This window comes from Mirounga leonina, unplaced genomic scaffold (assembly GCF_011800145.1).
Source record: "Mirounga leonina isolate KUSES-001 unplaced genomic scaffold, KU_Mleo_1.0 Mir_268, whole genome shotgun sequence".
NCBI classification, from domain to species: Eukaryota; Metazoa; Chordata; class Mammalia; order Carnivora; family Phocidae; genus Mirounga; species Mirounga leonina.
Genome location: NW_023270649.1, coordinates 4144644 through 4170395, shown reverse-complemented (window position 1 = coordinate 4170395; position 25752 = coordinate 4144644). Strand labels below are relative to the sequence as shown.

The following is a 25752-nucleotide window of genomic DNA, read 5'->3' as shown; positions in this document are numbered from 1 at the left end:
GCCCCAGATGCAAATTACAAAGCAAATTTCAATGGCTTAGTACAAAAAAAAAAAAAAGAATGTAAAGTATCTCAATGATATCTAAAATATTGTTCACACATTGAAATGCTTTGGGTATATCGGTTTGTATAGAATATGCTATTAAATTTAGCTGTTTCTTTTTACTTTTTTTTAGATGGAGCTACTGGAAATTTTAAAATCACATACGTGGCTTGTGTGTGTGGCTTTCATTGTATTTCTCCTGGGCAGTGATAGTCTTGAACAAAATTGCAAGTGACCACAACCCCAGCCAATTACCTCTAGAAATTAATTATCACTAGACACTGGCAGTGTTGATTATAAATATTTGAAATTTCAAACTTAAATCTGATCATGGGAAGAACCCTCTGAAAATCATGCCATTGGGTCTAAAATATATACAGGCTGTGAGTCATGCCTATATACCCTCTACATTGACCCCCAGCCCCCCGGGGAAATTTAGATGCCTGGTCCTCTTCCTGTAGAGAAGGTACAGCAAGTTATTCAAAATGAATTAAGAAGATATAAAAGGATCATAGGAGATACAGAGTATCTTTCAGTGGTTCTTTTTATAATTTTTAACCTAACGACTCATTTTGTGTGCTGTCTAATCTTAAGATGATGTGAAAAAAGATGGTTCTAAAATTTCATTTCTTCTTTCAGACTTTTGAATGAAAAGTGAGCATCTTCTGGGATTTCGGCACATGTCCCTCTGTTCATATGACCTAAATGTTTAGGAGACTGTTTATCTATCTATATTCACATTCATCCACATTGTTAAACACATTTATTTAACAAAATAATGACTGAGTGCTTTCTGTGGATGAGGCAAATTGCCAACAAAGGAAACCTAGAGCCTACCTCTGTGGCCTTCCAACTCTAGTGGGGGAAGATCAGGAAGAATTCTGGGGTACCCAGGAGCGCAGCCCTGGGGTGCTTTCTCATCTGGATGGTACTGTAGAAGCACAAATAGAATTGACAGGAATTTCCTTAGTATTTCCTTAGTATTCTGAGCATCTGAAAATAAGAACTCAAAATAAATGTGTCAGGGAGCACTTTCAGTATGGTGCCCTAAGCCTCTCTTGCAAGTTCTGTAGATGCCCTACCCTCATCCCATTGGCCTACCCGAGTTCCCCAGCAGATTCAGTGGACAAGGGCTCTCAGCAGACGGACAGCTTCTCAGTCAAATTCTTCTGTCTCCCTTCTTCACAGCGGGGGGCTGAGTGGATGGGTCAAGTGCTTTAGCCTCCATCCTAGGGCAGGGGTGATATTTCCAAGACCACGCTTGCCCTCTGAAGGATTTCCCCAGAATGACTGCAGCCTCAATCACTGTCCAAGTTAGCCCCTTACTAACACATCCTCTTTGGCTTATCTCCTTCTGTCACTTTCTCTGCTTCCTCATTTATGCTTCCTGGAGTCATCTTGTGAATAAACTCTCTACACCCAACTCCTTGTCTCAGGGTCTGCTCCCAGGGAAACTCAAAAGAAGACATCCATAAGAAGAAGATGCTATTTTGAGCCAGGATTAGCAGAATTTCAAAACATGTCTATGTTCTTGACATTTTGATACATGCACTTTCCAAATATCATAATTTTTTATTAATAGTAGGTAACATTAATGGCATATGGAATCATGCCACCTTAAGCATTGCTATGTAACATTACAGAATTTATTAAGAAGACATTGGGGAGAAGGTAGTGGTGACAGACCAAGAGTCTCACACACAGTTAAGAATCCCACTTAAATAAATTAATTAGAAGCTCTCTCGGGGCACCTGGTGGCTCTGTTGGTTAAGCAGCCAACTCTTGGTTTCAGCTCAGGTCATGATCTCAGGGTCATGAGATCCAACCCCGTATCAGGCCCCATGTTCAGCTGGGAGTCTGCTTGAGACTGTCTCTCTGCTTTCCCCTCTGCCCTCCCCCCTCCATGTGCTCGCTCTTGCTCTCTCTCTCTAAAATAAATAGTTTGAAAAAATAAAAATAAAAAAAATTGCATCTGGAAACCCTCTCTATTCTCATAGCATTTCAAATCTGGGGGCACAGATCTTGGTTTTTATGGTGTGGGAGTATATAAGGGACTAGTAAAGTCTTGAAAGCCATGGGCAGTGTTGGGGACTTCAACCTTGAAATCCCCCGGAGGCAAATCAGAGACTTGGCTCCTCCGTGGAAACACAAGTTATGTACCAACTGTAAACGAAGTCAAAGGTATTACCCGATGAAACTTTCATCAGATCTCTCTATACTAAAGTCAATATAGACGGGATTTTCAAGGCTTTTATCATGTTGGAAAATGTCTGCATATGCAAATATGGCCACAGGGTTCAAATCAGCTATATTTCTCTCTATATAAAATCCCAGGGAATTTACTTAGGTTTATAGCAATAAAGCTATCTGCATGGTGGTGCCTATTCCTTTCATTATAGGGTAACTGTACGCTTGTTTACCTGTCTTTCTCTCTCTAGGGTTGAACCCTCTGTGACAAAAGACTACCCACCACTGAAATAATAACTATCATTTTGGAAAGTGCAGTGGTAACCTAACTAACGTATCTTCTGAAGACAGAAGCATTTATTAGGAGGCAGAGTGGGAGACTAGTAACAGCATAGGCTTGAAAGCAAACTGCTGGGTTCCAATCCTGTCTCAACCCTGAGCGGACCACTCTGTGCCCCACTTTGTTCAGCTGGAAAATGAGATTCATGTGACTGTCTACCTCCAAATGTGCTGATGTGTGTTATTCTGTTTCAATGCCAACTGTGTGTACTGCAATTCAACTCTGGCACTAACCGCCTGGACTTATTAGCGCAGACCCCACAAATTAACACCCCAAGAAGACTGTCCTAGCTTCAGATGCCAGCCTGTAGGTCCCCAGGCCACCCACATTTTGGACCAATTGGCTTTGAATTCAGGGGGACTCTCACAACCCCTCAGGTTGTCAAATTCACTAGAATGACTCACAGAACTCAGGAGAGGACACTTACAATGGCAGTTTTATTATAAAGGATGCACCTAGGCTGAGGTCTGGGAAGGAATGCAAAGCTTCTGAGCCCTCTCCCCATGGAATCAGCACTTACCACCCCAGAACACCACAGTGTTCACAAGCCAGGGGGCTCCTCTGATCTTCACTGTCTACAGCTCTTATGGGGGTTCCATTTGGTAGGCAAGACTGAATGATTGCATCATTGGCCACATGCAGGAATTCAGTGTCCTGCTTCCTCTCCTCCCCAGGAGTTGGGCGGCTGAAAGCCCCAAGACTCTGGTCATGTGTTTGGTCTTTCTGGTGACCAGCTCCCCTTCCTGAAGCTATCCAAGGGTCCCACCATGAGTCACCTCATCTGAATAACAAAGATACTCCTGTCACTCAAGACATTCCAAGGATTTTAGACAGCTGGGCCCAGCACTTAGGCACCAAGACCCCACAAATGACTTATTATCCCATATGTGTTAAGGATGTTCATTTAAGGCGGGCACATAGTGAGTGGCCAATATATGGCAGCCAAACTTGGAGTAGGAAGGGGACAGAGTATCAAGGGACATATTTCATCTTATTTTAAAATCTTCTTAATTTGAAACATGTTCAGGTGCATTTAAGTTTCTGTATTTCCACTGTTCTGTCCACTCAGAGGAAATTCTATGAGAACAAATTTATCAACTCTTTCTGTGCTCCTCCAAATTATTTGCTCCTGTTTGGTTCCCCTAGTTTATCACATTATTTTCTGTTTGTTGTATTCCTCATTTCTTTGGGGAACATTTTTATTCTTCATTCTGTCTGCTCAAGAATTTTTCCTATGTCCCAGAGTAAATGCTCAGTGATTTTTTTTTTTGAACAAATGAATCAATATTTGCTGAATTTCCTCAGATTTTAACCTTTTGCTTTCACTCTTAGCAGATATGTATGGAATGAACATGTGTATTCTTTCATTCAATACATCTTTATCCATCATAGCAGCCAGATGAAAACCATCTCAATTTCCTAGTGACTGGCCATGGTTTCCTAATTAAAACTATTTGATACAAGGTATAAACAAATTTTAATTTAATTTAATATATGTGTCTGTGCTGGAGCATCCGACTTCTTAATTGGCTAGTTTAAATCAAAACGTCAGGAATCAGGTAGAAAATCAAAACTAAAACAAGAAAACGGGGCCTATGGTGTATATAAATCAGCTATAATCTGTTTCTTTAAACTGCTGACCCTCCTGGCTGAGTTATTGCATTTTTCATAATCTATAGATTCTGGAGAGTTGCTGTGTTCTACAGTTAGACATAGTGTAATTTATTCAGAGGGTCCTTCCCAGAATCAGATTCAATCTGTGAAATTTCAAATATTCTTGGGAGACACTGCCAACATCTACTGATAATTAATTTATGAAGACAAGTGAAGAGGAGGATGGTCAGTTGCGATATTACTTCAAGGCCAACACCATATAATAGGTCGATTGAACAGTCTTGTGTGAAGGGCATGTACATTGAGCATGAATTTTTTGGATGTGTGTTTGCTTAGTGTCTGGATTCCAGAGCTGGAAATGGTCAGTAATCATCAGTGATGGTTAGAGAGCCCTGAGGGGAGCCTTCTAAGGGAGATGGAGAAGGAGGTGTTTTAGGAGAAAAGGTGGTATATTTGACAGGTTCTCCAGGGAAACTGAACAAATAGGAGATATATAAAAGAGATTTATTTTAAAGAATTGTGACTGTGGAAGCTGAGAAGTCCCATGATCTGTCATCTGCAAGGTGGAGACCCAGGAAAATCAATGGTGTAGTTCTAGTCCGAGTCTTAAAGACTGAGACCCAGGAAGACCAATGAAATTAGTTCCAGTCTGAGCCTGAAGGTCTAAGAACTAGGAGAATCAATGGTGTAAGCTCCAGTCTGATGGCAGGAGAAGACCTATGTCCCATCTCAAACAGTCAGGTGGGCAAGCCTACTTAGTTTGTTGTTATTGTTGTTGTTGTTGTTGTTCTCTTCAGGTCTTCAACTGACTGTATGAGATCCACCTGCACAGGAAAAAGCAATCTGCTTTACTCAGTCTACTGACTCAAATGTTGATCTCATCCCAAAACACCCTCACAGACACACCCAGAATAATGTTTGACCAAGTATCTAGGCACCCCTGGCTCAGTCAAATGGTCACAGAAAATTAGCCCTCACAGTTCTCAGAGGGGTGTCCAGGTACCCACATCCCCTCTTTGAACAGAGTGGCTTTATTTTTCCTATTGCACCTCTCTAGTTCCTACAGAGTCTGAATGCACATAAAAGACATCACCCTACAGTATTAGGAAGTAAGTCAAGTGTGTGCTCTATTATTCTGACCTAAGAAACCACAGGGCTTCCCAGGAGCTCTTGTTAATGTCTGTTCTCCCTCTTTTCCCTTAGTCTATCCCCTCCCTTATTGCAAGCCATACTTGCTCCTAAATTTATTTTTCATTCTAAGGTATAAATATTTGAAAAAGGTCAAGAGCAACATTTTCCATGGCTTGTACTGAGGAACATTAGCCCTGATTGATAGAGGCTTCTTGAAGGAAGGTTGTGAGACCAAATAAAACTGAGAAATGTTCTAATGTCTACTCTTGTGATGTGGTATTAGCATATTGAAGATATACAAATCAAAAAGTCAGAGATAAGAAACTGATTAAAACTTTAAACTTAAAATTTTTCCGACTTACCAGATTACAGTGCCTTTCTTTTCCTCTTTCCTTGCATCTATTAGTGTCTTTTGAAACCGTTGTTCTTACCATAATTTGGGAGATGCTGGTCAAAAGTGATCTAGAAATCTAGAGTGATATGTGTATGGAATATGTAGCAAGACTTTACTTTTTAAAAGATTTTATTTATTTATTTGAGAGAGAGAGCACAAGCAGGGGGAGCGGCAGGCAGAGGGAGAGGGAGAAGCAGGCTCCCCGCAGAGCAGGGATCCTGATGTGGGGCTCAATCCCAGGACCCCAGGAGCATGATTCAAGCCAAAGGGAGACATCCAACTGACTGAGCCACCCAGGGACCCAGGAGCAAGACTTTAAACTCAAGACTCAGTATCTACTGTGTTGGTGTGTAGGACATAGTGTGGCTAGACATCTTGGAAAGTGGAGCCTACGATTTCTCCGACTGCATTGGGTGAAATCCAGCTAAGAATAAGATTAAAGAAGATGAGCAAAGATGCAACATTGATTCAAATTCAACTCTACTTTATAGTAATACAATTGGTGCCTTGGTATTATTTTGTGAGAACTAGTCATTGACATGAATTGTTTAGAAACGGCTCAACCCTGGATCAAAAACATGCGTTTCAGTTTTCAAAACCTAAAAGAAAAAGAAAACCCATAGAACAATTTTTACAATCTGAGATGGCTGTTGATACGTAGTTTATATTTCTAGCAGATTTTTCTCTTTTTCTCTGATTCTGAGTGTTTTGAGATTTGGGACACTACTTCCTTTAAATTATATGTATATTACAATTGCTGTGGGCTGAAGTCATCAATGAATCAGAGTGTTAAAAAAAAGAACTACATGTGAAATTTTGATGGTCTTTGATATATACATGATGGAAGATTAAAAACTGAAGGAAATAGAATATTATTTGTTCATAAAAAGGAATGAAGTCCTGACCTATGCTGTGACATGGATGAACCTTAAAAGCAGTATGCTGAGTGAAAGCAGCCAGTCACAAAAGGCCACATAGCATATGATTCTATTTATATGAAATGTCCAGAATGGACAAATGTGTAGAGACAGACAGCAGATTAGTGGTTTCCGCGGGTTGTAGGCAGCAGGGGAAATGGAGATGGATTACTCATGAGGTCAGCATTTCCTTTTGTGGGGGTGAGCAGGTCTGCAAATGAGACAGCACGACACTTTGACTGCACTATATGCCATAGAGTTATATGTATATTTTGAAATGCTTAATTTTACATTGTGTAAATCTAACCTTAGTTTGCAAAAGAAAAAACGAAAGGGCAAAACACGTTAAGACTTGCCAAGGCCACTTACTTTTTGCTGATACCAATGACTCTGGACATGGGATCTGGGGGACAAATTTTTACCATGAGCCAGAGAATCTCCTTCCATTGCCATAATGAATATGTCACACACACAATGAATTTAAAATATTTATCTCTTTATTTTTTTTTAAAGGAACCTCTCTCTCTGTGAATAAGATGGTAGGAGCTTAACCAATGGTTTTTGCAATTGTGGTTTTGAGAGGGACTTTATGATAATCTAGTGTTTTACAGAACTCCCACACTTCTTTGGCTACAAATAGACCCTGGGGAGAACAGTAGTCATTGAGCTGGATGGTCTGTCCTATTCTCGGAGGGTCCTATGCCCATTGGCTGTGGCTTGTCTGCTGGGGGAGCCTTACCTCCTCCAGCCTGGAAATCAACGTCATAAGCTCTGGCTGCTGTAGCCAGCAAAGGGATGCAGGGTGCCATCAGGCAGATGGGGCTGTGCTACATTCGTCTCCCTCATACAGGAACGTGTGACATTCTAATTGGTGGGGCTATCCTATGAGTTCTGTTCCTCTGCCAGGTGACAGGATGTTCACTGGGATACCTCACAGGAGCACTGCACCTGTGTGGGGACCGTGCTTTTTCTCTTACCTCTGCCTCACCCACACAGCGAAGGGCCTCCCAGAATTATCCAAGCCCACTCTTCAGATGCAGCATCTTTGCCCACATGGCTATCCTCTTGTACGCAATGTCCTCAGCAGTGCCTAGGAAAACACCAGAAGCTGAATGTGACAGACAGAAACAGAGAGATCTGCATGTCCTCTAACAGATGTCTCAACTTTGTTCTTCCACAAAGAATGGTGCGCAAACACCCACTTCGCCACTGGGAATGGTCAAGATTGCTTAGAATCAGGGCATCCCAGACAGAGAGGATCCCTGGGGGGAGGTTTGCTCTTTCTCCATCATTTCATGGAGGAAGGGACTGGTGTCTCGGAAAAGGAGTTTTGCTGTTTCGGAGTAGGTCAAGAGTAGAAATGATGTCCCTGACTCCAAGTTTGGGCTTGAGGTTGCCTGGGTTAAGGTGATGCCTACGTTACCTTACATTCCCCAGCACCACCTGGTGTTCTTGTGGTAGTATCGCTTGGGGCCACAGCATAGAAGGTCGATATGGTAAGAGTTTACCACTGCGTATTCCCTGTAACAGGCTTAAAAATGCTCTGTAATTATAAAGACGGTGAAATAACATTCCAAAATAATGTAATTCATGCGGTTTCTTTTATGGGCTTAGCGTCCTCTTCCCCCCCAACTCCTATGTCTCGCTGTCCCTCCCCCTCTCTCCATCCCTCTCCGCTCCGAGGAAGCTCATAGTAAAATTCTGTCCACGCTTTATTTTCGCAATGACAAAGTGCCACCTGCAATACGTATATCATCACCGGCACGTCTGCAATGTTTGGTAATGAGATTCAGAACAGAAGAAATGAAGGATAGCGCCTAATTGCTTTTGCTTCTCTGGAGATCCTCAGAGAAATGTTAACATCTGGCATTGTCTCATTGCTTGAAAGGTGACTGGGTTTTCTGAGAGTAGCTCTTTCCTGATTTTGCAAATTCTCCTCCCTCTTCAGAGATGCTTCAGAATTCAAGAAAGGAAATTATCTTCTTTTCATGTGAATGTGATTTTGGGGTGGGAAGGAGGGGAGCATAGGTTCTAGAATGTATCTTTCCTTAATGAATGACAATTTTCCAGGGATAAAGATTTTTAAAATATATATACATGTCTGTATGATTACAACACCTATATATAAGTTAGATGCCTGGAAGATTTTATTAAAAATTAATTTTTCAAAATATTTCATTGATTTTCAGCTTATCTTTGTCCCTAGAAAGGCTGCACTATTGTTGTCGGATGAATAATCATGCAGCTTATATTTTATTTTTTCTGTATAATACTCCATGTGTGCATTCGGTTGTCTGCATTGGTTGTTAGCCCCAGATTTTTTTTTTTTTTAATACATCTCCTGAGGGTGACTGTGGTGTCAGCTGCTTTTATTTTAATGGGTGTATTTGGTAATAGCAAAGCATGGCAATACCTCTTTGGAGAGACCCTAAAGAATGCTCCTAATTTTTCTCTTCTTTAGGGATCATGAGCAAATACGTTATGAGGCTCCACGGTATTAGGCTGTAAAATTTAGAATAATGTTGTTTATAAGGTGAATTGCTAGACCAGACTTCCCCTTTATTATTCTTTTTCACGTGGGTGTTCTGTTCGTAGGTGCTGCCCGCCTGGTTTGAGATTCACAGGTAATTTATCATTTAGATTAATTAAATACTCTAATTCTGTGGTTTTCTTTATGATATGTGACAAATTGGTGTTGGCTGGAATCTCAATTTTCAGTTTAAAGACAGTAATCCTTTACCCCACGACAGTCTCTGTAACAACCACCACCACCATCTCTAGCCTTGCTCTATCAGTTCCGTTTTTAAAAATGGATGTAGCAGTAGCAAGGTCCTTTGCCAACTGGATATTAAGTTCCTGAACAGCCGACATGTGGCACATTTTTCTGTCCAAAGACACTAAGCAGAGCCTCATGACTGTAGAGTGTGTTGAAAATGCTCATTGAAACATGCACACTCATGTTAAGTTTAAGATGCATGTGGCTCGATGACACTGGGGGCTTTGAAATACTTGTTCTTTCAGAGTTGCAATCTTCACCTATTTTTACCAGTGTTTCCCCTCTTCTAGAAACACACTGAGTGTGCCTACAGAATGGAATGTTATGTCTTGCTCCAAATCAGGAACTAGAGAAAGTCATGTACATCGTAAGAAAGGTGAATCAAAAGCTGCTCTAAACTTCCAAGAAATTTCTACTTTGATTTGTGATGTTAGTAATAAATAACATCTTCTATGTTTCAAATAGAAATGGTCCAGGAATATAGAATCCTGTGTGGTGAGTTTGACCAGAGCACTATTGTTTGGGTTACGGAAGAGGAGACAGAGAGGTTGAGTGACTTGCCCAGGATCACACAGCTCAAGAGTGAAGAATCCAGTGTGTTCCTGTAGAGTTCTTCCTGCTCTTTGTGCTGGGCCTGATGTTCATGACTTGAAGTTTTCCTAGGATGGCCCAAGTCGAATCTAAAAACCAACCTATACAAAGGCAGTAATTAAGTGGTGCCCACTTATTAGAGGACATTCAAGCCAAGGCAGTTGCCAATTGTGGGTGGTGAATGTTGGGGGACCCTGAGAAATTTAGCATTTCCGAGAGGGAGAACTAAGAAACAAAAATAGTTTGCGAAGATGCCCAAGACCATCTGTGCGATTTTCTGATAAAATACGGGAGAAATTATGTGGGGTCATGGATGACACCCCAGACATAGGGTGCTCGTCTGAGGCCACAGTTTAGCAATCTGTGGTTATTAATGCTCCAATAAATAAATGCGTAAGTGAATCCTAGGGAGAGTGGGGAAAACCCAGAACATGGAAAACTTCAGAGGTATCTTTGATGGGCCTTAAGCAGATCAATATACTCTTGATTTATACAGATGTGGAGAAAGGAGAGCTGTCCATCTTTTCTGTGGAAGGAGTTCAGATAGTTCCATCCAGAAGACACAGGTGGAAAGATTGTTAGGATATTGTCAGGTGAAGGTGTGAAAGATGTGGCAAAAATTGGTAATCCAATGTGTACCGGGGGCAAAAAATGTGATTGAGTCCAAATCTTGCTGATGTGGGTTGATTTCGAGGCAGAAGTAGGGGCAAGCTTGGGTCTGGAGAGAGATACATGGTGAAGATGTGGGAGTATCTCTGCATCTCGCTGAGTTTCTGTTTCCTAACTGGTAGAATGGAGACAATGACCACCTCCTAGTGGGATTATGGAGTCTTAGTTGATGTTCTATGCAAAATACACAGCGGACACTGACGTCACTCCTCTTCCCCTTGCTTCTATTTGTTAAGGAGAGAGATGGGGAATTATCTTCAAGGGGCTGGGAGAGGATGAAGAAAAGCTCATGTGATCCATTTATTTGCGTCCAGTTTCTACATTTACCCAATCAGTTCAACCAGCACAGCAGTTACGATGGAAGCAAAATAAAAATTCACCGCATCTCTGTTTCCTCTCTAGCTGTTATTTAGTGGGAAACTGTTGCTACCAGGTACCATGCTTTATGCAAACCCCCAAGTATCAAGTAGGCTACAGACAATTTATGTGGGAAAAAATGCAGTTTTGAATTATATATGAGAAGGTCCAGTCCATTTCAATTTCACTGAAAACAAAGACATCCTCTCTGCCTCCGCAGCTAAGGACTGTGGTTAATAGGCTGCCAGTGTTTTGGGAAGAGGTAGCGGTCGACTTCTCCTTCCCTAGTTACTATCTGGATGTTTCAGAACCTGCCAGGATCTGTTGTGGAGGCTGGAAGTATGAAGAAGTTTGAGCAGTTCAGACTTGCTGGGCCGCTGAAATGCTCCCTGACTGTATTAGTTTCCTCTTGCCGCTGTAACAAATTACCACAAACGTGAGACAACACAGATTTATTATCTTATAGTTATGGAGGTTATATGTGTAAAGTCAGTCTCCTGGGGCTAAAGCCAAGGTTTCTGCAGGGCTGCACTCCTTCCAGAAGCCCTAGGGAGGAATCCTGTATTCTTGGATATTAGCCTGCCTGCTGCAGTCTCCCCCTCGGTCTTCATACCACCTCCTACCCACTCTGATTTCCTGACTCTCTCTTCTCAGGACACTGTGACTACACTAGATCACCTCCCCATCTCATAATTCTTGACTTCATCCCATCTTCAAAGTCCCTCTTGCCACACAAGGTAACATATTCACAGGATCTGGGGATTAGGGCATGGACATCATTGGGGGGCATGTGTCATCCTGCCACACTGGGCTCGGTGTCCTGAGGTTAGTGGGCTCCCAGGAGACCCTCCTCGGAGACCCTCCTGTATTGAGTCAGACACAGACACAGAGGAGCACACACCAGCCGTGACACAGTCACCTGCTCCCACACCTGTGGTCCTCTTTCTCTTCCCTGGTGTGAGTCAGGCACCTGAGGCAGTTCTCAGTGCATCTCACCTCCAGGGAATGACATCAAGTTCTCTCGGGGCTTCTAAGAAAACCCATGCTCTTTACTCTCTTTGAAGCTTCCCCCAAAGAAATGTTGCTTCTGTCTTATGATCCACTGTTACATGCTTGATGTGGAGAAAGGATCTCAGAGCTGGGGAATAGATCCTTTCTGAACTCTGCATTTTTGTGTCTCACCTCCTTTTGGTATGTTGCATCAGTTACATCCTGGAGCCCCAACATCCTTCATGTGTCAATGTATACAACATTTTTGACAAGTTAACCAGATGAAGTCCATCCTCTTAGGGCCGTATAACAGAGAAAAGATGGCTTTATGGAAACAAACATAGATTCTGGAGTTCCACAGACCTGGTTTCAAATTACTATTTGCCCGACCATGGACAACTTCTCATATTTCCCGAGCCTCAGTGTAGTGGATTGATTGCATAAATTGCCCTGTGTAACATCCATCTCCACATCCATGTCCTTTGCAGTTAGCTACTTACAGCTCAGAACTTGAAATTGCTTTGCAAAAAGCCCTGCTTTGTTTCCTGAGGTATGTTTTTATAAAGCAGGTCAGCATGGTTGGATGTTAGTTTCCTTATGACTGTGAACTAGGAAAGGATTAACTATAATGATCTGGTGAAAATGCACATAATCCCATGGTATAAAATAAGTGTGGCAAAATAAAAGAATATGCACTGGGCTCAGACCTGACCCACAAACCCACTCAGAACTCATGTTATAGGGTGCCTGGGTGGCTCAGTAGTGTTAAGTGTCTGCCTTCGGCTCAGGAATCATGACCTGCTCAGCAAAGAGTCTGCTTCTCCCTCTGCCCCTCCTCCCACTCGTTCTCTCAATCCCTGTCTCTCTCAAACGAATAAATAAAATCTTTTAAAAAAAGGAACTCACCTTATAGTCCCTCTCTTTCTCCTGACTATGGACCTCGTCTTGTGACTTGCGTTGCCCAACATGACGTAAGCCAACATTGGAGAAAGCACTTCTGCCTCCTGTCTTTGACCCCGATTGCTTTGATTCCAATTGCTAGCCTGTGGGAGGATCCCAGTTGAAGTCATTCTATACTAGCTAGCCCACAAACTAGACCACCATCTGACCACAAACTCAGGATGGAGCCCCACTCAAGATCCAACAGCTCATTCTAGATCAGAGATACTTCCTAGCTGACTCGGACTTGGGACAAATAATAAATGGCTGTTGTTTTAAGCCACCAAGTTATGGGAAGTGCTTTGTTATACAGCAGTAGCTCACTGATACACTCAGTTCCCTCATTTGTGAGATGACGGTTATTATACCTATTGCATATGGATATTGTGAGAAATAAATGTACATAAAGAGCTTTATAATTATCTGGGACACTCAAGATGTCCAAGTGGTCACTGAATTTAAGGATGATAATGTAGAAAGACTGGGGTCTTTTTGTGTCATGGAGAAGCAAGTTTCTGATTAAAGCAGAACAGATTTTTAATGTAAGAATTCTTGTCTTCTCCTTGGTCATACTATTTGAATTTTAGATATTATGGAAATTCTTTTAAGAGCTTGGATTTAGGCAAAAATGTTTTTTGCCTTTTTCTTTTTTGCAGGGGGTGGGTACAGGGAGCAGCTTTAAAATCATCTCTGTTTCATATCTTTCCACTGTAATTCCTTGGTCTAAAAAATAGATTTGCATCATCAAATGTTAATGCCTGACAATCTGCCTTTGAGAAAGTAAAGGCATATAAGTGACATTCTCATGATTTCTGCAAGAGACAGTGAGCTTTTATCAAAATTTATATCCTATTTAAATGATGCCTCTGAAATCATTAATTTTACTGTTGAGCAAAGAACCTTTGCAATTAGCTATTTAGAATTCCGATCTTTAGAAGCCTTCATGAAATGTGGCCACTGAGCTTCCTGTATAGCATTTTTACAGGTTTAGGTCAGCATGACTGGACTTTAGATTATTTATGACCCTGAACTAGGAAAAGATTACATTAAAATTATTTGGTGAAACCAGACATACTCCCTTGGTATAAATTAAGTGTGGCAGAGCAGAAAGAATATACCCTGGTCTCCAAACAGGCCATTCCTCTCGTTGGACTCCCATTTCCTCATCCATAAGGTGACTCAGTCCCCTGACGGTTATTAAAAGGGTGAAAAATAATGTATATAAGATGCTCAGTAGTGCTTGGGACGTGGTAGACATTCAATAGGTAGTAACGTTTTGTTAATACAAATTGGAATTTTGAGGACATGATTTTGCTTATATCTGAAAAGATCATTTAAGATGCTAAAGCGAAGGTTAAAGCATGAAGACAATAGCAATAGAAGGTAGGGTGTCATTTGGTGGAGGATTAACTGAAAGGGAGGGAGGGTGAGCACAGATAGAGGGATCTAGGAGCGCCTGAGTACCTCAGTCGGTTAAGTGTCCGACTCTTGATTTTGGCTCAGGCCATCATCTCAGGGTTGTGAGATGGAGCTCCATTCCGTGCCGAGCTCCGCACTGAATGTGGAGCCTGCTTAAAGTTCTCTCTCTCCCCCTCCCTCCCACTCATTTCCTCTTAAAAAAAAAAAATAGTAGAGGAATTTCACAACCATCAATCTGAGTCTACCTGCATCACAGCCTCAGGAAATGGAAAAGACCCTAGAGCAACACTTTAAAAAAAAAAGAATCTCCGATGTTTCATGGACCGAAACTTTTGTAAACCAAAATGAAGTAGGAGAAAAATGAAGTAAAAAGACCTACAAAGTACAAGCTCACGGTCTCATTATTAGAGTCCACAGACGAGCATCGACTGTATCAAATTCCTATATACATTTCAACTTGCTGACTCTCCATTCCTGTACTTAGCTCACTGGGAATGGCAGCCGTCCATAGACTACATGATGGGTCGCACTGTCCTAAAGACATCTGACTGAACCTTCTTCACAATGCAGTGCTTCCTTGTATGGTACCTTTCACACATCCTTGAGCCACCATCATTATTTCTAGGGAGGGATCACTTGTGGTTTCATGACCTGGTTTCTTCTATTTTTGGACAGCTTCAATTTATCTTTCCAAGACCTCAATGAGTGTCTGAAAAAGACAGGAGTCAGTGGCTGGGTTGAGAGAATACAATCCTGCCTTCCTGCTGGGATGCTCCAAAGCAGAACTTAGGCAAGTCCAAGTGGGTGGATCATGACGGTTTTACCAGGTACCCAGAGACTGGAACATTGGTTTGCAAATCAGAGCATGCAGTTAGGGAGAGAAAGCGCCCAAGTTTTGGACTGTAAATGCAAGGAAGGTTGTCACCAGAAAACAAAACTAGAACTTTTTGTGGTAGTCAGGGTGCAGGGTGACTGGTGTTCTTACCTCCAGACCCTTCTTCTTGTGGTCCCTTCTCCATGTTGTAGTTAGAGGGATTGTCCCAGTGTGCAGGTCTGGTCATATCAATCCCCAGCGTCACACTTTTTGATATCGCTGCTCATTTATGTATGAGTACTCTGTTGAACACTCCTTGTATGTCTAATGTTCCATACACTTTCCACTTGTTAGGGAGTAGGGATGCCTGATGGGTGAAAATCTGCCTTTTTATCACTGTCACTCTTCCATTTCTCTTCCCAGCCAGACACTTTATTATATGACAAAACCTATAGGTTTTAGCATGGCAAATCCTTAATTTTGCCCATTTTCTAGGAAGACTACACCATAAAAATCCACTTGCTTGTTAACTCATCAGTTCCGGCCTTCATGCCTTGTCCATGCTATTCCCTTTACTTGGAGTTCAATATCCCATCCCATCAATATCCCAATTATCATAAGATTAAAAATGTATAGCGTTGTGCAGCAAATGTTACAGCCACAATGGGAACCTGAGACAGTCACTTACAAATAGGGGATACTTACTCAATATTGGTTTGGACAAATGAATGCAAAGTTCACCCAGCGGGGAGAAGAATTTCTCAGGGTTGTGAGTGTATGTATGAATTTGATAACAAATGAGTGAAATTCTTGTCCAGAATCCCCTTCATGGACGGTATTGTGCTTAGGACAGTGTTGAATCTGCATGGGAGATGCTTCCATCAAGTGGATATTTACAGGGTCAGGGCAAACCTATCTTTCTTTGACAGTGTTTTTCCATATATCTTCGACTTTCTGTTACTGAGACTCTGTCTTCCTCAACATGATCATGACTTTTTTGGATACAGACAAAATACTGATTGTGGGTTTTTTGTTTGTTTTTTTCCCCAAGTTCCTCTTTTTTTTTTTTTTTTTAAAGATTTTATTTATTTATTTGAGACAGAGAGAATGAGAGAGACAGAGAGCACATGAGAGGGGGGAGGGTCAGATGGAGAAGCAGGCTCCCTGCTGAGCAGGGAGCCGGATGCGGGACTCGATCCCAGGACTCCAGGATCATGACCTGAGCCGAAGGCAGTCGCTTAACCAGCTGAGCCACCCAGGCGCCCTCCCCAAGTTCCTCTTATTACTAACCCTAATAATTTGACAACAGGACCTGGTGTAACATTCACGGTACTCCCTTTCTTTCTTTATGGGGTATTCAAGTCTTGTTTCTCATTAACCTTCCACTGGGGACCACTGAGCCAACTTAATAGTCTGCTAATAGACCTGAGGCAGAATATTTATGTTATCACGGCTACTGGTGTGTAAACACGTTGAATTCATGGAAGGATTGTCATTTCAAGGTCGTGGAGCCTGGAAGATGCCTTCCCAACCTCCTTACATTCCTGAGGGATTCAGGAGGATACAGTCCTTTCATTACAGTCAGGGTCCCTGTGTTTGAGGGAATCTTTAATCACACTGTGTTCTGTCTTTGGTCTCTTGGAGCTTCTGGGTGCCCCATGTACAAGAAGATGATTGTCTTCGTGGTCTACTGAAAATCATCTTGAAACTCAGGGGTCTAGAATGATTAAACAAACATTTTTGTTTGTTTTTGCCTTATGATTTCTGTAGGGTCAGAAATTCTGGAGCAGCTTAACTGAGTGATTCTTTTTTTTTTTTTTTTTAAGATTTTATTTATTTATTTCAGAGAGAGAGCAAGCGAGCATGAGCAGGGGGAGGGGGAGGAGCAGAGGCAGAGGGAGAAGAGTCCCCGCCGAGCAAGGAGCCCAATGCGGGGCTCAATCCCAGGCCCCTGGGATCATGACCTGAGCCAAAGGGCCTCTGCCCCTTCCCCCCTTGCTTGTGCTCTCTCTCTCAAATAAATAAATACAATCTTAAAAATAAAAAAAAAAAAGAAATGCCAATGTTTGGTAATCTTATTCCATTTTCAATTTCATTTATGCGCAGACCTGAATGGATGTATTTTCCCAATAAATATAACCATACATAACTTCTGAATGTACCTTTTCCTACCTACGTTCATGGTTGGGAGACAATGCCACGGATGGGACTATTTTGATTGTCAACATAGATCTATTTAACATTGTTCTTGTTTTAATATCTTTGCAGTCATAGAAATTCTATTAAACACTACCAAGACACAGAAACACCTGATGTGTCCTGAGTCGTGTTTTTAATGATCCGAGGACATGCAAATCGATTCTGTAAAGTGGCCACAGTAAGCTTACCACTGCAGGTAAAGTGCCAACAGGAGAGTCACAATGGGTACTTGCCTCAGGTGAAAAACAAATGTTTTTGAGGATTTTAAAAGAGATTGAGTAAGTGACAGAGATTGACAATAAGATATTGTATATTTAAATATACATATGAATATATATACATACATACGTGTATGAAATTTTTCACAGTATTACTCTGCACATTTGGAAAGTATTTCTTCCCCCAAAATGAAAATTAAACTGGCGGAGAAACTCATTTATCCTTTCGTATTCATTTTAGCAATAGAAGAATATGAGCATTTGAGAGATCTTCTGAGCTATTTGCGTTAAAACAAATGGTCCATCACGTCTGCTTCAAGCTTCTTCCATTGAAGAAATTTGCCAAGTGCTCCCTTACACACACAGCTCACACACACACCTACAGCAGACACACGCCTTCGTGTATTCTGGGCTTTTTTTTCTTTGAAGAACTACAGTTGGGTAATACTTTTTGGTTATCTCAAAAATAGGTATCTTAAAATGCACAGATGTATTTACAGTTTGGGATTGGATTTTAATTTGCTCTGAAATGGGGTCCGGGATTTAATGCTGCTTATTTTTACAAAAAGTCTTTGTGGGTACATGCACTTCCACATTGGAATAGTTGGGAAACTTATTTGTTGAAAAACTCTTATGGGTCAGGCACGTGACAGATAATATTCCACTGTTCTCTGCAAGAACTAGAATGAATATACATTAGCATCTCTGCTTTACGGATAGGGAAACGAAGGCTCAGACAGTCTTATTGTCTATATCATTTTCCTAGGTCACTGAGAGTCACGTTGATGAATAATTCCAAAAAGAATCCAAATAGAGGTAGACAAATATCTCAATATCTGTCAGTCTGTCTGTCTTTCTGTCAATGTATTCCTGTGAACTTTCTCTATCCCTCTGTCTCTATCATCTAGCTAGCTAGCTAGCTAGCTATTTATCTATCCATCTATTGTCTATCTATATATCTGTGTCTATTCATCCATCTGTGCAACATCTACTTTACAATTTTTTTTAAAGATTGTATTTATTTATTTGAGAGAGAACAGAAGCAGGGGGAGGGGGAGAGGGAGAAGCAGGCTTCCCACAGAGCAGGGAGCCCGACGTGGGGCTCGATCTCAGGACCCTGGGATCATGACCTAAGCCGAAGGCAGACATTTAAGCGACTGAGCCCCCCAGGCATCCCTACAATTTTTAATATATATGCATGTTATAGATATGCTTTTTATACAAAACTGGTATCGTAAAAACACAGTTTTGCCCTCCTCTTCACCCTATCTTCCTATTCATACCGTTTTTACGTGGTCGTAAATGGCCAGTTTTAATAGTTAGCCGAATGCACGTGTGGAAGTGTGTGTGTGAGTGTATGTGTTTGTGAGTGTGTGTGTATGTGAGTGTTTGTGAGTGTGTGCATGTCCAGCAGGATGTCCAGGACAACCGCAGACCTAGTCGAAGGCAGGTCTTGTTGCAGCAGAGGTTTGTACTCAGTCCAAAGTAAGAGATGAGCAGCAGGGACCGGCGGTGGGGAGGTGCCGAGCTCCACAGCAGGTTCAGGATGTGGGCAGTGCCTGAGGGGTCCCGTTCCAGCCCCCTGATGGGGCTTTGCTTCTTCACCACCTTGTCATTCTGCAACTCTGGAAATGTTCTAAATATCCTGGTTGGCGTCTCTTGCACGGTGAGCTCTTGCCTCAAGATCCAGGCCTTCCAGCCCCGTCATCCTGTTCCTCTACCCCAGATGGGCGAGTCTGAGGTTGCTGTTCACGGACCGTTTAGACAGACACCACAGTGGCTGATCTCTCCACTCCGTTTGTCACACACAGCCTCGGTCTCCCGGAGATTTTGGGAGCTGGCTACAGCCCTGCCCTTTGGAGATCCAGTGTGGACGGTGCTGGTGGAGTTTTCTGGGTTATCTTCCACTTATTTCCTACAGAATTACACTTGTCTCGGGAGGAGGTGTGTTGAGCTGCCCCAGTGGCCTCTTGAATTTAGGCCAGTTTGTTGTACACATGGCAGAATTTCCTTGCGGTTCGCACCTCTCTTGCTGCCGTCTGCTAGTTCGAACCCGCGACTGTTTTTCTTTCCGGGTTCATGTTTCCCTTGGTAATTTTTGTCAGGTTCTCTAGGTCTTGTTAATTAGAAGCACGGGGCTAAGGGACCTGCACTTAGGCTGTTATTTTCCCCCAAATGTTTGGATTTGGGTTTATTTACGCAATCTGAGAGACTCGGTCTGTTTATGTGGGAGTTTAACCTTTCCTCTGTTCCAGCCACGTGTGAAAATACAGGCGTGATTGGCTGCACGCATCTCCTTGCTGGTGAGGGATTTTAAGGCTTCCTCGCCATTTCCTTTGTTTTCCGTCTTTTGTCCTAAGATTCTGTCTTGTTTGTTCACATCTTTTCCAAAGATTAGGAGGGCAGACTCTGCTTTTGAAAACAGGCTCTCGTGGTTCCCCTTCAGTGTTTCAAGAACCTGACTGCTATAGCCCGAATGCTCCCCCGAGTTCATATTGAAACCCTAACCCCAATAGGATGATATCTGGGGGGTCAATTTGGGGGGTGCACCTTTGGGAGGTGATCAGGTCATGAGAGTGAAACCCCCATGAAGGGGATCAGTGCCCTTCTAAGACACAAGAAGAAGACAGCCATCTATGAGCCAGGCAGCGGATTCTCCCTAGACACTGAATCTGCTGACACCTTGATCTTGGACGTCCAGCCTGGACAACTATGAGAAATAAGTGTCTCTTGTCTGGAAGCTGCCCAAACAGACTAAGACAATTATTGAACCCATGTTACGGATCTACACAAAAAATGCCGAGAAGAACACCTGGTACCTAGTAAGTGTCTCAGAAATATGAGTTACTTTCATTATTATTGATACATTGTTTCACATCATGTATGAAATGGTTCTCTTTACACTCCCACCATATCCAGTGATGGCAACTTATATTTTATTGACTCGTATTTTCATATTCTTCCCCAACAGATGATTGGATTTTAAACCCAAATTATTTTTGTGAGGCACGTTACAACTAATATATCCCTTTCGACAGGTTTTTGACATTTAATTCTTTTGGATAACCATATTTGCAACTTTGTTTTTGTATGAAACACTGTGCATATCTGGTGTATTTACTTTCAGACCCTGCTTAGAATTAATTTAAAATCAAACCCATAATTTCTCCATTCTTTTTTTTTTTTTTTTTAAGATTTTACTTATTTATTTGTCAAAGAGAGTGAGCATATGCATGGGGAGGGTCAGAGGGAGAGGGAGAAGCAGACTTCCCGCTGAGCAGGGAGCCCGATGCGGGACTCGATCCCAGGACTCTGGGATCATGACCTGAGCTGAAGGCAGATGTTTAACGACTGAGCCATCCAGGCGCCCCTAACTTCTCCATTCTTGAGTTCTTCTCTGTGCTTCATCTCTTTGTGAGTTGAAGTAGATTTTATTTTTGAGAAGAGTATTTGAGTTATAAACAAATGGAATCCTTGAATATTTGAGAATATTTGCTTTTACAATATGACAGATTTCTTGGTCTGATATAAAACTCTTCGGATACCCATTTTTCTACTTTCATAAGAAAAAGACGTTTCTGCCTTCAGCTCAGGTCATGATTCCAGGGTCCTAGGATCGAGCCCCACATTGGGCTCCCTGCTCAGTGGGGAACCTGCTTCTCCCTCTCCCTCTGCCGTTCCCTCCACTTGTGCTCTCTAGCTCTATCTCTCTGTCAAATAAATAAATAAATAGATCTTAAAAAAAAAAAAAGACATTTCTAATTCAGGCTTCCATAGGAAATGTCTGAGCATCACATGATTTTGACTTCTTGTGGGTAGCCTATTTTTATTTTAGATTTTTGTTTTATTTTATTTTATTTTATTTCATTTCATTTTATTTTATTTTACTTATTTTCACAACCTCAATGGTTGAAGACCTCTTTTCCTTTAACTTCAAAATTCAGGAAAAGAAAGATTCTGCATAACATTTTCTGTGTGAGTGACTTCCCCTTAGTCTTCGGGTTGATACTATGTTTCCCCGTTTTACTTTTTTTCCCCCATTGATCCATGTCAATTTTCACCCCTTTTCTTAAATGTTTGAATGAGGAGAGCTGCGTTATGGCAACAGGCTGGGTCTGTGGCTTCTCTTTTGCTCTTCTGTCTGTCCCCTTATTCGGGGAGCAGATTTCATACTGTTTCAGGGTCACATCGCAGGGGGGCTGCATTTCCTGCTAACACCAGACTTTCTCTCCTGCGGTGCTGTTTTTGCTGTGAAAAGTCCCCTTGTCCCAGTACTAGATCATGTTTTCTTTCCCATTCTGGATTAATGTGGTTTGTAGCCCCCTCCCCAGGTGCCCTGAAGCCAGAGCACGGCCTCCCTGGACCCACTCAGCATCCTGTATCCAGGGCTCATGCTTCCCGGGCCCTCTTTGTGGCTGACGGCCTCCCTGTGCTTCTCGCTCTGTGGTTTTCCTGAGAGCTGCCGTCTCTAGGGGCAGAGGGGCTGGGAGAGGAGGAGGGAAGGACCAGTATTCCTCATTAAAAAGGAACAGTATACTGTGTGTGCAGATCTGGGGCAGTTTTCCTCTTTGTGCTCTTCTGGAGGCCTTGTCCAGTGGAAGCAAGGCAAGCTTGGGGTGCTGTGTTCATTGATCGCATGTATTTTAGCTGCTCTGTTTGTTCCAGCATGCATGGTAAAGTAGGTGCTATGAAAAGGTTATGAAAAGGTATTCTAGGGGCGCCTGGGTGGCTCAGTCAGTTAAGCGTCTGCCTTCAACTCAGGTCATGATCCCAGGGTCCTGGGATCGAGTCCCGAGTTGGGTTCCCTGCTCAGCGAAGAATCCACTTCTCCCTCTGCCTTCTCCCCACCCCCGGCTTGTGCTTTCTCTCTCTCTCGCTCGCTCTCTGAAATAAATAAAATCTTTAAGGAAAAAAAAAGGTGGAAGAAGAGTGAATTAATGCCACGGAGATGTGACTACAGTGTGTTAGAGATGCAAGTTGGCTGGGTTTAAGCTGGAGGAAGGGGCTGTGAGCTGAGGAATGGGGGCAGCCTGAAGAACATAGGTTCTCCCCTAGTCTAGAAGGAAGGCAACTCCACCAAGACCTTGACTTGAGCCTGTGAGACCCTGTGTTAAACTTGTAACCTAAACCACTGTACAAAAACCGATATATTGGGGATTTTAAGTCACTCAGTGGTACTTGGTGAAAGCAATAGCACCAGGAAACCTATCCATGTGTTTAGGTCTATTGATAGAAAATCCTGTTAATAACTACATTCTTCAAGCACGGGGCTAAGAGCAGAAACGTTGTCCTCCATGACTTCCAACAGCGCCTGCATGCCCACATTGCCATTATATAAACATGCGTGTGTCACTCTCAGAAATAATCCAAGAAACGTGTTGGTCCCTGCAAGAATCCAGGAGCCCCGCTGCAGAATCCAGGAGCCCGACTGCAGAATCCAGGAGCTTCATAAGCTGAGGGTAGGTGCTCCTTGGAGAGGCTTTTGGCTGCCCCCCGCCCCCTTAGGAGTGCACACGTGTGTGTGACGTTTGTGTTCAGCTAGGCATTTTCCCCAGTTCAGAAGCAGGTGGAATCCTTGCCATGCGCTTGTCCTTTCATGAAAGTGGGCGCCGATCCCGAAGAAGGTACCAATACACCCTGGGGTTTCTGTTAGGGAATACGATACAGTGTGGGGTCCCTCGATGACTGAGCCACACTCATCCCCAGCCACACCTTCTTGCTTGAGAGCAGAAGACAGAGTCACTGCGCAGGAGTCCCAGAAACGTCTTCTGCCTCCGGGCTCTTGGTGTTTCAGAGAGGATGTCCTATACTCCCATGACAACCTGGGCGCTGGCCTCTGCAATGCACCCAGCCTAGCTCAACGTATCAAAGGGCCAAGCTTCCTGCCCTCCCAGAACCCGCAGACCAGCTGGGGGGATGTGACCCCTGTTTCTCCTACACATTATGGTAGCTCTGTGGTTTTCCTTTTACATGGAAAATCATAGAAAGACCGAGAAAACCTTACAGATGATGTTGTCTAGCAGCAGGAAAACCAAGAATTAGCTGTGTTTCTCCATCAGTGCAAGGACTTTATAGATTTGCTCCTAGATATTCAAACCTAGGACTTATAGCTTGTTGCTACATTGACATGAAGACCAAGGCTTCTTGAATTTTTCTTCTTTTTTGCTACTATACATCTTTGTGAATTTATGCGACTATATATATGTTTATATATGTATATATATATATACACACATATATGTTTATGCTGCTATGTGTATCTATGGAAGCTTACATTGCAGTGTAGATACATGTGAGCTTATGATACTTTGTATATCCATAAGGTTTATGATATATATATATATCTATATATATTATATATATTCCTTCCTGTCAGTTGTCCAAACTGTGCATTCTGGTCAAAGGTAAAGGAGTTTAGGGAGTGACCAAGTTAAGAACTACATTCTAAAATGAGACATTAGGGCGCCTGGGTGGCTCAGTTGGTTAAGCGACTGCCTTCAGCTCAGGTCATGATCCCGGGGTCCTGGGATCGAGTCCCACATCGGGCTCCCTGCTCTGCGGGAAGCCTGCTTCTCCCTCTCCCACTCCCCCTGCTTGTGTTCCCCCTCTCGCTGTGTCTCTCTCTGTCAAATAAATAAATAAATAAAATCTTTAAAAAAATAAAAATAAAAAAAATAAAATGAGACATTAAATCCCTCTATAAAGATTCTGTTAAGCGCATCGCTAGAGCCAAAAATGAACTTAGCCTTGTTGCTGTTTGGTAGACTCTGCACATTTGTTTTCAGCTGCAAGTAGATATTATTTTTTCAAGTGTCGAAGTTTGCAATAAATATATTGCTTTAAGATATACTATAAAGTTAAATAAAATAGTCTCCATTTAAAAGTGCATAGGAAATTTTTAAAACTCCAACTAAGATCATCTTCCCTTGGGAAATGAGAAAAGAAGAGGAGGTGCAGTCTAAATTTGGGAGAATTTTTAAAATCCTGGACACTATTTCCGATGAAGTCAAGAGAAGTTGTAAAGGTGGTAGTAAATGTGTTGGGTTGGAATATAGATGAGATCAAGAGGCATTTTTGTAGTGACTCTGAGAATTGATCCAACAAGGCTTGGTATTAATTTAACTTTGTTTTCCCAAGATCATGTTGCTGAGCTGGTTTTGACCTGCTCCTTTGAATGAGTCTTAGGCACGAACAAACCAGCCAGAAATGAGCCCTGTTTGTGGTATGAAGGTCTGGGGGAGAAGGAACGTGCCTGACAAGGCGCATTCTCATTTTGAGCAGCTGGGGCAGGGCTCAGAGCTGCGGCCAACAGAATAGGAAGGAGAAGCGGGGATTCTGGAGGAAACCCCCAAATACCGGGCACCTCGCTACAGGCGGGCCGTGGGTTGCGTGCTGGAGAAGCATCGTGTTTGATTAATGCTGGAACCCGCCAGGCCACTCTGCTGCACCCCCTGCAGCACGCCTGGGGACATGGATTGATGCCCACCAGGCCACGGTCCAAGGAGAGCCAGACACACACACCCGGCCCCACCCCCGAGCTTCCACTGGACAACTTGGCCTTCGATATCACCCCACCGCAGGGCGCGTCCTTTCCTGTTCACTGCATCCACGACATTTGTTTCCTACAGTCCAGTACATCTTTCTCACACATGTACTGCACCTACCTGGCGCTGAGCGCCCCGCGGGCTCAGACCACCCAGGTGGGCTACAAACCACTCCCGCCCAGCTGTTCCTTTCTGCCCTACTTCTCTCCCTGCACCTACAAGCTCCTCTCCCACAGGGTGACGTATGGCTTTTCTTTCTCTGGGACCCGCAAAGCCTGCTTAGTGTGCCCTTGGGTGATTTGAAGAGCCGTGTGGAAGCGTCTCGTGGGGCTGGGCCAACAGGTATTTTGTTCTATGTCACTGTATGGGGTCCTCAGCCATTCTGCGCTATAGCAAAAGTCAGTGCCGCCTGCACGCTCTCTTGGGGTCCTGCTCCTCGTCCCCAAGGCGGCCCACACCCCAGACCTGTCCCCCAGGACTCCCTTCTCCTTCAGGAGCCCGCTCACCATCAGATGCTCCTCAAAGCATCACAAGTCTTGGCTTCCAAAACACGGGGTTTTCTTAGAGAGATTTTTAACACTGAACATCATTTTAAAATTTAATTTTCTAAC

At 42.9% G+C, this 25752-nt stretch overlaps 1 long non-coding RNA gene across 1 annotated transcript in view; it reads left to right on the top strand.

The window, feature by feature from the left end:
- The window catches only part of LOC118026688, a 101993-nt gene extending 78966 nt beyond the window's left edge, over positions 1 to 23027 (top strand). Inside the window, exon 3 of the long non-coding RNA XR_004683650.1 lies at positions 23011 to 23027. This is a non-coding gene — a long non-coding RNA (uncharacterized LOC118026688). The remainder of the gene's footprint in view (positions 1 to 23010) is intronic.
- Positions 23028 to 25752: the final 2725 nt, after the last annotated feature.